Source organism: Dermacentor silvarum, chromosome 1 (genome assembly GCF_013339745.2).
Source record: "Dermacentor silvarum isolate Dsil-2018 chromosome 1, BIME_Dsil_1.4, whole genome shotgun sequence".
NCBI lineage: Eukaryota > Metazoa > Arthropoda > Arachnida > Ixodida > Ixodidae > Dermacentor > Dermacentor silvarum.
This window is the reverse complement of record NC_051154.1, coordinates 254,437,703-254,446,872: the sequence shown is the minus strand read 5'-3', so window position 1 is coordinate 254,446,872 and position 9,170 is coordinate 254,437,703. Positions and strand designations below refer to the sequence as shown.

Genomic DNA, 9,170 nt, shown 5'->3' with positions numbered 1-9,170 from the left:
AAATTTGCTTATGTTGTGGCGGCGTGTCATGATTCGTGTGCGTGCATTATCTTTACGCAGCTACTTTTCCCATGTGTCCATTAGCGACGTTGGCTTGAAGCGGTGCTACCTTATACGTATTGCGTTGTGCATCGCTTAAAAAGCAAGCAGCCGCATGGAAAGGTGTCACAAATTGCGACAACAGTACACGCATGACTTTGGCTTAGATTGGTGCCGTCTACATTGAGGAGCAAGATGGAAAGGTGCGATTTAGCAGTTGAAAAGTCGAGGGCGAAATTCCGATGTCACAAGTTTGGTGACGCCAACGTGAAACAGTGTCAAGGGGAGAGAGAAACGCCCGTGTAAACGGCGTCAACCTTGGCGAACTGCAAGCGTTATACTTATAGGGATCATTTAGAATTTTGAATTGTTCGTAGAGTGGTAGCGTGAGTATGCACACTGTGCCAAAGTGATGCGCTGCCTGAACTACTCCCTTGCGACAGGCTTTACTTTAAAGGAGGAACATCAGAGTGGTGCGGGGAAAGCTACACTGAAAGCTAAGAGTCCTCGGTCCCATGGTGTGCATACGCTGTTCGCCGCTGACGTTCCCGGCGGAATTGTCTGCGAGATGTTCTATACAAATTATTGTATAAACGCTTGTAATACACGGAACGCTTCTTTCGCCGCGAAATTGTTAACGCAGCTACAGAATCGGACTAAAACGTGTAGAGAAAATGTAGAGAACTGTGCAGATCAAGCGTCTGCGACCAGTGCACGAGAACTGAATGTTGCATCGGGACGAAACTTTCCAAGGAAACTCAAGGCGTTAAGTACTACATGCAGGCGAACTTGTAAATGTCTGGGCTCGTATGCACAAACGTGTTGTTAGGCTAAATCTGTTAAGAAGAGCAAATGCCATGAAGTCAACTCTGGTTAATTCAACCTCCGTTAATTAGACTTTTTGCTCAATTCGAACGCACTGGAATGTTCTAGCGAGAAACCATACATTGCTATGGAATAAAAGCCCCTTTAGTTCGAACTCGAAAGCAGGTCTCATTGGTTAATTCGACCCCCACCGGCGTTCCCTCTCCGCCAGCAGCGGTTAATAAGGCTTGAAGACACTTCTGCAGACGGTGCTGCCCCTTAGGCGCACAGCTGATTAATTTACTTTTACTTTTCAGAACATTCAGAACTTTCTTTCGCGCTTTAAGATCAAGGAGCAGAAAGACATTATAAACTACGTTGGGCAAGAACAAATATCTGACTTTGTTAATTTTTCCATTGTTATTTCGACCAAACTTTGTGGTCCCGCAAGAGCCGAATTAACGGAAGTTGAAGGCGTCCGGCCAACGGCAAACAGTTATAAACGAAATACTGTGAATTCGGTGCATCGGCTATTGTGTGAATCGCAAGAAGTTGTCAAACGTCTAGTTACTTGCAAATAATACCTGTCTTCGAACCATTTACACTCTGGCTGCCGCGGTCGCCTTATGTGTGTGGGGTTACGCCGCCTAGGGAGGTCGCGCAGCGGATTTGACTTCGGCCACAGCGGCCGCATTTCGATGGCGGAGAAATGCAAGAGTGCTGGCGTACTTAGATTTAGGCGCACGTTAGTCCGGACTCTCCCACTACGCATGCCTCATAATCGACTCGTGGTTTTGGCAATGGCCTTTGTGACAAATTGTTCTCGTCACGATGCCAAAACAATCGCGAAAGCCCGGACGTTGTAGACGCCCCGGATAAACCAAACAGGGGCAAAAACAAACGGAAGCGCCCGCGACGCTTGACGTCTGTGTGTACGTGTTTGTGATTGACTAATGGACAAAATTTCGCTAATCAAGTTTTTATTTAATCACTCTCCTGCACCTATCGCAATTTACGAGTCACTATAAGAATTTACGAGTTACGAGTCAGTGAGGTCGCAAAGCGGTGTAGTCACTTGGAACGAATTATTTTCACGACGAGACCAGTTCCGGGATACTGATTTCCCAAGTGTGCGACGAACTACATGGGCGTTCCGTGTATTTTCGTGATTCAATCCATAAAACGTCATTTTCTCCTAAAAGTAAGCGAGACAACAGTGCATTTTTACCGCAAGTTTCATGGCGTATATCTCGAATCCTCAGAATTCGTTCGAATTATGTGAATATGTTTTTCTCACTCACCAGCTACAATTTGTATATTGCATATCTGCCGTAAATTACTCACAGGGGACCCTTATCACGAGAAAGAAATTCACAGAAGAATAAAATTGGGTTGGAGTGCATACGGCACGCATAATTGCCAAATCCTGACTGGGTGCTTACCACTGTCATTGAAAAGAAAAGTGTACAATCATTGCATTCTACCGGTGCTAACATATTGGGCAGAAACTTGGAGGTTAACAGAGATGCTCGAGAACTAGTTAAGAACCGCACAAAGAGCAATGGAACGAAAAATCTTAGGACTTATGTTAAGAGACAGGAAGAGAGCGGTGTGGATCAGAGAACAAACGGGGATAGCCGATATTCTAGTTGACATTAAGCGGAAGAAATGGAGCTGGGCAGGCCATGCATTGCGTAGGATGGATAACCGATGGACCATTAGGGTTACAGAATGGATACCAAGAGAAGAGAAGCGCAGTCGAGGTCGGCAGAAAACCAGATGGGATGATGAAGTTAGGAAATTTGCAGGCGGAAGTTGGAATAGGCTAGCGCAAGACAGGGGTAATTGGAGATCACAGGGAGAGGCCTTCGTCCTGCAGTGGACATAAAATATAGGCTGATGATGATGATGATATGTGCCGTAAATTACTTAGTTGCAAACCTAATTAGTGCATTTTAATTTAGCTGAATACGCATATTGATTTCACGCGCATGTCCGCCTACTTGATTAGCCTGGTCAGCTCAGAGACTACAGAATTAGGTTACCTGCCACAGGTGATATTTAAAAAGTCCAAATAAAAGCCCCATGTATATATCAAGGGTAGAAGACCGCTCGTGGTTCCCGACCTATAGGCTACTTATAGGTCCGCTGACTGCTGGTGGCTACTTCCTTTGTTATTTAGGATGCGTATTATGGGCACACAAACTCTTCACAGGTATAATACAACGTTCGGAGCATGCGCTCTCCCCAGATTAAAGATTCTGGCATAAGTCAGGAATAAGGATGTAGTAGGTGTGTAGGAGAGGCGGATCAGAGGCGGATTACGATATCAGTGGCGACAGAGTACGTACTTCAACGCCCTCGCCACACATACATGTGCGGAAAACGACTCGGCACAGATTAGAAGAGTTATCGGCGAGAGTTAGATGCCATCTAGCTCGTTGTTTTCCCTGTCTTTCTGCAAGGTGACAGTTTTGTTCAACTCGAGACTTTTCCTTGCTCTTCTTTTTTCTTGCATGACAGGAAAGAGAAGCGCGCTTTGCGATTGGCTGCCGCATGGCAGCATTTAGAGCGCAGTATGAACGACAAGCCGTGATGCCTTCATTCGCATCTATGTTTTTACGATCATAATAAGCAGTGGTTGAAACATGAGACTCCAGCTCCGGGTTCCGAGCTTTACAGCGGCTAGTGCGCAACCCCAAGTGGTGTATATAGGTACCGCGTACTGCCAACAGAACTGAGCTGCATGGTGCTGAATTCCGAGTTATTTTTGTGCGCGGAGGACGGCTGCTGTGGAATGAGTAACGGGTCATTGTCGATAGAGCATCTAATAATAGCAAAAGTGTTTGTACCCCTGTCAAGCGGGCAAGTTAAGTGCACTTACGGTGAGTGCACTTCGGGACTTTGAGTGACACTTTAGGCTACGCGGTTCTAAACGGGAAAACAGAGTACACTCGCAGTAAAAAAAAAAAAAAAATGGCGACAGACTACGAGCGCGTTTTGTGAAAACGTAGATTAAAAAGAAAAGTACTTCTAAAAAGTGATTGTCTTACGTTGTATTATTGATTAAAATAAACTTATTCTATGTTTTTTCAACAAAAAAACGAAAATATTTTTTATTAAGAGTGTGGCAAGTCAATGCCGGCCAAGAAAAATGCCTAGCCAATCCAGAACGACATAGCGGCGTGCGACGAGGCTACAGCCACTGTAACGAGGCGGCATTTGATCCTGCTCGAACAGAATATGAACGCGTTTTAGGCTGTTATTTGTGCGCAAGAGCTGTTCAACCACTAAAATGAACTTCTCTGTCCTTTTTTTATGCATTACATTTTATACCATTAAAACCGCTGGTGACGAGGCTACGCACTAGGCCAGCAAAGTGCGTTCCGTAAACGCACTTCGACCGGAGTACACTCATGCAGCGAGTGACACTCCACTTGCGACGTTTAGATTACGCAAAGTGCACTTAAACCGAGTGACACTCTCCGTAAGTGCACTTAACTTGCCCGCTTGACAGGGGTTACAGGCAAAGAGCTCTTGCCAAGAAGAAAAAACAAATGAATAAAAATGTAGCTTTATGAACGCGATCCCTGATTGGTAGATCGAAACCTCAATGCGCAGGCGAGTATACTGATCGATCAAGTATGCGAAGTGCCGAGTGTTAAGAGCGCTCTCGAGCACACCGCTGCCGAGATTATCATGTCCACTCCAAGCTCCGGCAAGATCACGCACCGAGACGGCAAGCGACACACCAGTTCGTTCATATCACTTTAAAAAAAATACAGAAAATACAGAAAAGGGCAAAGGAAAAAAAAAAACGTGCGTAGATCATCTAAAATGGAAGTGAATAAAGAAATGTACAGGAGGTCCCGACAAGCCACCTGGAAAAAAAGAAGACGCTTAACCGAGGCACCGGCGAGATTCGAACTCGCGATCTCCTGTTTACTAGACAGGCGCTTTAACCAACTAAGCCACGGCGCCACGGACAACACACTCTCGACTTTTCGTTTATCGTACTGTACTGCGCTGAAATCAGATAATACAATATTCTGCGCGTTATTAACTTACAGGTGACGCGCTTTCCACCTCCCCTAGCTGCCAGCCTCGAAGGTCACCCCGCGCGGAGGCCAATTCTCTACCTAGAGTCTTCAGGTGTTCTTGCGCAAGGCTCTCCCGGTTTGTTCCGTTGCTTGTCATTGTAACCCCTTCACTTATTTTCTGTTATCTTTGGTTCATATATAAAAAATGGGATAAAAAATGTTCTTGCTACAAAAAAAGCATAAAAAAGAAACAAAGAAACAACGAAACATCGATGTTTTGAAACTTTTGGTTAACAGCGCAAACAGACGACCACAAGAATGGAGACACCTACACACGTAGTCGTCTGTTTGCGCTGTTACCCAAAGTTTCAAGATGTACCAACTCGCCCAAAAAGAAGTATCGATGTTTTGCTGCCGGGAAATGATTAACATACACGCATTAACATTTTCTGATGTCGAAGCTTGAAGAAAAGAAAGCCATTATACCTAGCTTTTTCTCGTCACCGTACATGTTAATCTCTCACATTGGCATATTCTCACGAACTGAACTTTGCAGCACTGTCATGTGCAAATAGCATATCTGCAAGATTTCACAAGACGGCATCTCTCCCCTGCATTATGCAGCTTTTTTTTTAGCCCTGATGCCTGATGACAGTTTGAACGTCTCCAAAATCACCCACTAAGAGATTCGTGCGATAAGCCCAAATTTATAGGACATCTCGAAGATGTGGCGGTTTAGAAAGATGGGAGATCTGCGCAAGCCGTCAATTGTACCGTGAATTACTGAGGTACTTATGGCAGCTACATCGCAACAGACGCGGACAAAAGGAATAGAAGGGGGACACAATAGGGTGCTGACTAAATACTGAAGATTATTTTAAGACAACCAGACACGCATCACATGACCAACACATGACAACGTTTTCGAGCAAAACCTATTATACCGTGAATTTAATTCACAGTTCTTTTATTTGTACTATGTGACGACTACTGGAGGAATAAGTAGTGGGTCAATCACGACAGAGAATGTAAAGGTGGCGAAGCTGTTACTTAGTGTAAATAACAGCTTTCGTAAAAGCAACCCCTGCTTCGTACGTCGCACCCTCCATGCGCAGGCGAGATTACTGCTCGAGCCAGCACGCGAATAAGTGCTGAGGGTTTGGACTCAAGGCGCTTTGCTGCTGTGATTGTTAGGCTTACTCTGTAAGACTCGCGCATCGATGCGAAAGCCGACACGCCAATGTGCTGAGTTCATTGGCGAAAAAAAAATCGAAGTTTCCTAAAACATAAACGAAAAATACACTACAGAGAGGTGAAATGCAGGTTCGTTTCTAGCCCTTATTGTTTGCGCTCGCATCCTGCAATTCCACTGCCATAATAGCAGCGCAGGAATAAAGTAAAACAGAGGTTTAACCTAGGCACCGGCGAGATTCGAACTCGCGATCTCCTGTTTACTAGACAGGCGCTTTAACCAACTAAGCCACGGCGCCGCTGCAAATGCACCCACATTCTAGGATCCTCGTTTCTTGTGCAGTACCGCGCTTAAATAGGACGACCCACTTTTCAGCACTTCATTGCGTTGCAGCGCACGCACCTTCTCTTCCTCATCCTTGCTGCCACTCTCGAAGGTCACCGCGCGTGTACCGATATTCTTCGCGTGTTATTGCGCAACGCCCTCTCGGTTTGTTCCGGCGCTTCAAAACCGCCCGACGCAACACACGGCTGGTTTCGCATCTTGCGAAAAAGAGAGAGAAAGAGAGCTTGCTGGTTGAGAAATAAAATGTCGCAGTTTCACCCGAAAGGCGAAGCATCAATTGCGATAGCAAATTAGTAGGGAGCTATACGGAGTAAGGATAGCAGTTTTATCAACTGTAAAAACTTGGACTTACAGCAGCAGCTCCAGCAACGTGTGTTCGCTCCCCGTGAAAGCGCGCGAGGGACGCGCGCTTTCACGGGCAGCGAACACACTTGCACATACAGCATACGGCGCGCGGCGACGATTTCATCGCCGTTGACGTAATACGGAACCTCACAGCGACGGCGACTGCAGAAATCCGCTTTGAGTGTCCATATAATTGCTATCGCAATGATAAAGTGCAATAATACTTTCTAATATTGATTCTTTGCGAGAAAACCATCATACCCAGCTCTATCGCGTCATTGTATTATTTTGTTTCGCACATTTGTGTATTACCACAAAGTGATGTTATGACGCAGAGACACGTTGCTATAAATACAGACAGTATACCTTTATGATTTCATCAGCTGCATCGGCTCACTGCTTCTTTCTTCTTATCTTTATACTTCCCTCTGCGCCTTTCCCCAGTGGTAGGTTAGCAAACCAGATTTTCCGTGCTGGTTAACCTTCTGCCTTCTTTTCTCCTTTATCTCGCTCTCGGCTCCGTGCACTTCGCAGATTTGTTGTGTAATATTTAGTTTAAAGAGTCGCCGATGCCCGACTTGTTAACATGGTTATTCTTTCTACTTTTTGAGAAACCGACGTATGGGTAGTACAGCCAAGTCAATGCAAGCATTTCACACTATATGCCAGGCTAAGTTCAAGCGTCCCAGGAATGCCACAGACGCTTTCAGTTATATTGCAAGCAGGGCAACGCTGCTTCAACCAATCTATGAATCAATCTCCATCACCATCATCATCATTAACAGTAATAATAATGAGCAGATGTTAAGGAGCAGATGCCAAGTCTTGCCAAAGCTAAAAAAAGGACGGAAGGAAGAAGCTGGCTTGAGTATGTCGTACGTCACAGACAGAAGATAAAATTCAACTTAAAGTATGTAAATGATAAGGAATAAGTAAACAAATTTGTGCGGCGGGGACTAGGCAGACAATCGGTAATACAACGCGCTGTAGTGTTTCAAGCAACTTCGCCAATAAATAAAGAAAATTAAACAGCGGAATACTCTAGTGCGTAGCACATGCGCACGGATGACAGTAATGACTGCTTAATGAATATTATTTGAAAGTTTATGAACAAATAAGGAAACATATTGTCCCGTATTCACTAAACAGTTCTTATGCTAGAACTATTTGTAAGATCGGATGTCAGCCAATGGGTGATGTCGGACATAGTAGCGAATGCAGCTGGCCCATGACAAACAGCACTTACGATCCAAGAGCTTTGTGAATTCAGCCCTTGATGTTCCATGCATCATAAATCAGGAAAGCACTGTCAAAAGTGTGGGTTGGCATCGCTGCCAGTGCAGTTCGATGGCAATTAAAGACAGCCCAGAAGCCAGCGCACTGAACTAGGGTGCCTCGATGTTCTCCTCGCAAGCTGGGAAGGATGTGCGCATTGAGGCACCCTACACTGAACGGCTCCGCGCCCAGAGCAGCATAACGGGAGTTCCATGTGCCCCGTTCGAGCACCCTGTGATGCTCACAGGGAAACGAGACGAGGAGAAAGGCATGAAAAATTGTGCAGATCCCAAGCATGTTGCAGGTGCGTGATTATCTAGCGGCCCTTTATACGCAATTCCTCACGACTTCAAGTGTACCAGAGAGCTGGAACAACGTCACCATTATACTAATCCATAAGAAGGAAGGCGTTAAAGAACTGAAGAATTATAGACCCATTAGCTTGCTTTCAGTATTGTATAAGTATTCACCAACATAATTTCCAATAGAATCAGGGCAATACTTGATTTCAGTCAACCAAGAGAACAGGCTGGCTTCAGGAAGGGATATTCTACGATGGATCACATCCATGTCATCAGTCAGGTGCATGCATCATAGATCGGGAAAGCACTGTCAGAAGTGTGGGTCGACATCGCTGCCAGTGCAGTACGATGACAAAGACAGCCCAGAAGTCAACACGTTGAACTAGGGTGCCTTGATGAGCTCTTCGCAAGCGGGGAAGGAGGTGCGCATTGAGGCACTTTACACTGAACGGTTCCGCGCCCAGAGCAGCATAACTGGAGTTTCATGTGCCCCGTTCGATCTTCCTGTGACGCTCACAGGGAAACACGAGAAGGGCAAATACATTAAAAACATTGCGCAGATCTCAAGCACAGCGGGAATCGACGTTATGCGGAGCTATCTGCAGGTACCCTTGATTGCCATTAGCCTTGATGCCTTGATGCGGGAGCTCGTTCGTTCTTTAGCGCTTTTGCATTGCTGTGACTTTGTTATCCCAAGAGTGTTAATGTTTTCAATGAACGTCGGAGTTCTCCTTGCATGCCTAAAAAAGAAAGACACAAAGAAGAGAAACACCGAAAGCTAAAAATTCACTTTCTATTCCATAAGCTAGCTGGCATACAATTTTAGAC

At 45.4% G+C, this 9,170-nt stretch overlaps 2 non-coding genes across 2 annotated transcripts; both read right to left on the bottom strand.

Moving 5' to 3' along the window:
* Positions 1-4,750: 4,750 nt before the first annotated feature.
* On the bottom strand, positions 4,751-4,824 carry Trnat-agu (transfer RNA threonine (anticodon AGU)). Its single transcript has one exon. It is a non-coding gene; the product is annotated as a tRNA-Thr (tRNA).
* Positions 4,825-6,299: 1,475 nt separating this feature from the next.
* On the bottom strand, positions 6,300-6,373 carry Trnat-agu (transfer RNA threonine (anticodon AGU)). Its single transcript has one exon. It is a non-coding gene; the product is annotated as a tRNA-Thr (tRNA).
* Between the last annotated feature and the right edge of the window lie 2,797 nt (positions 6,374-9,170).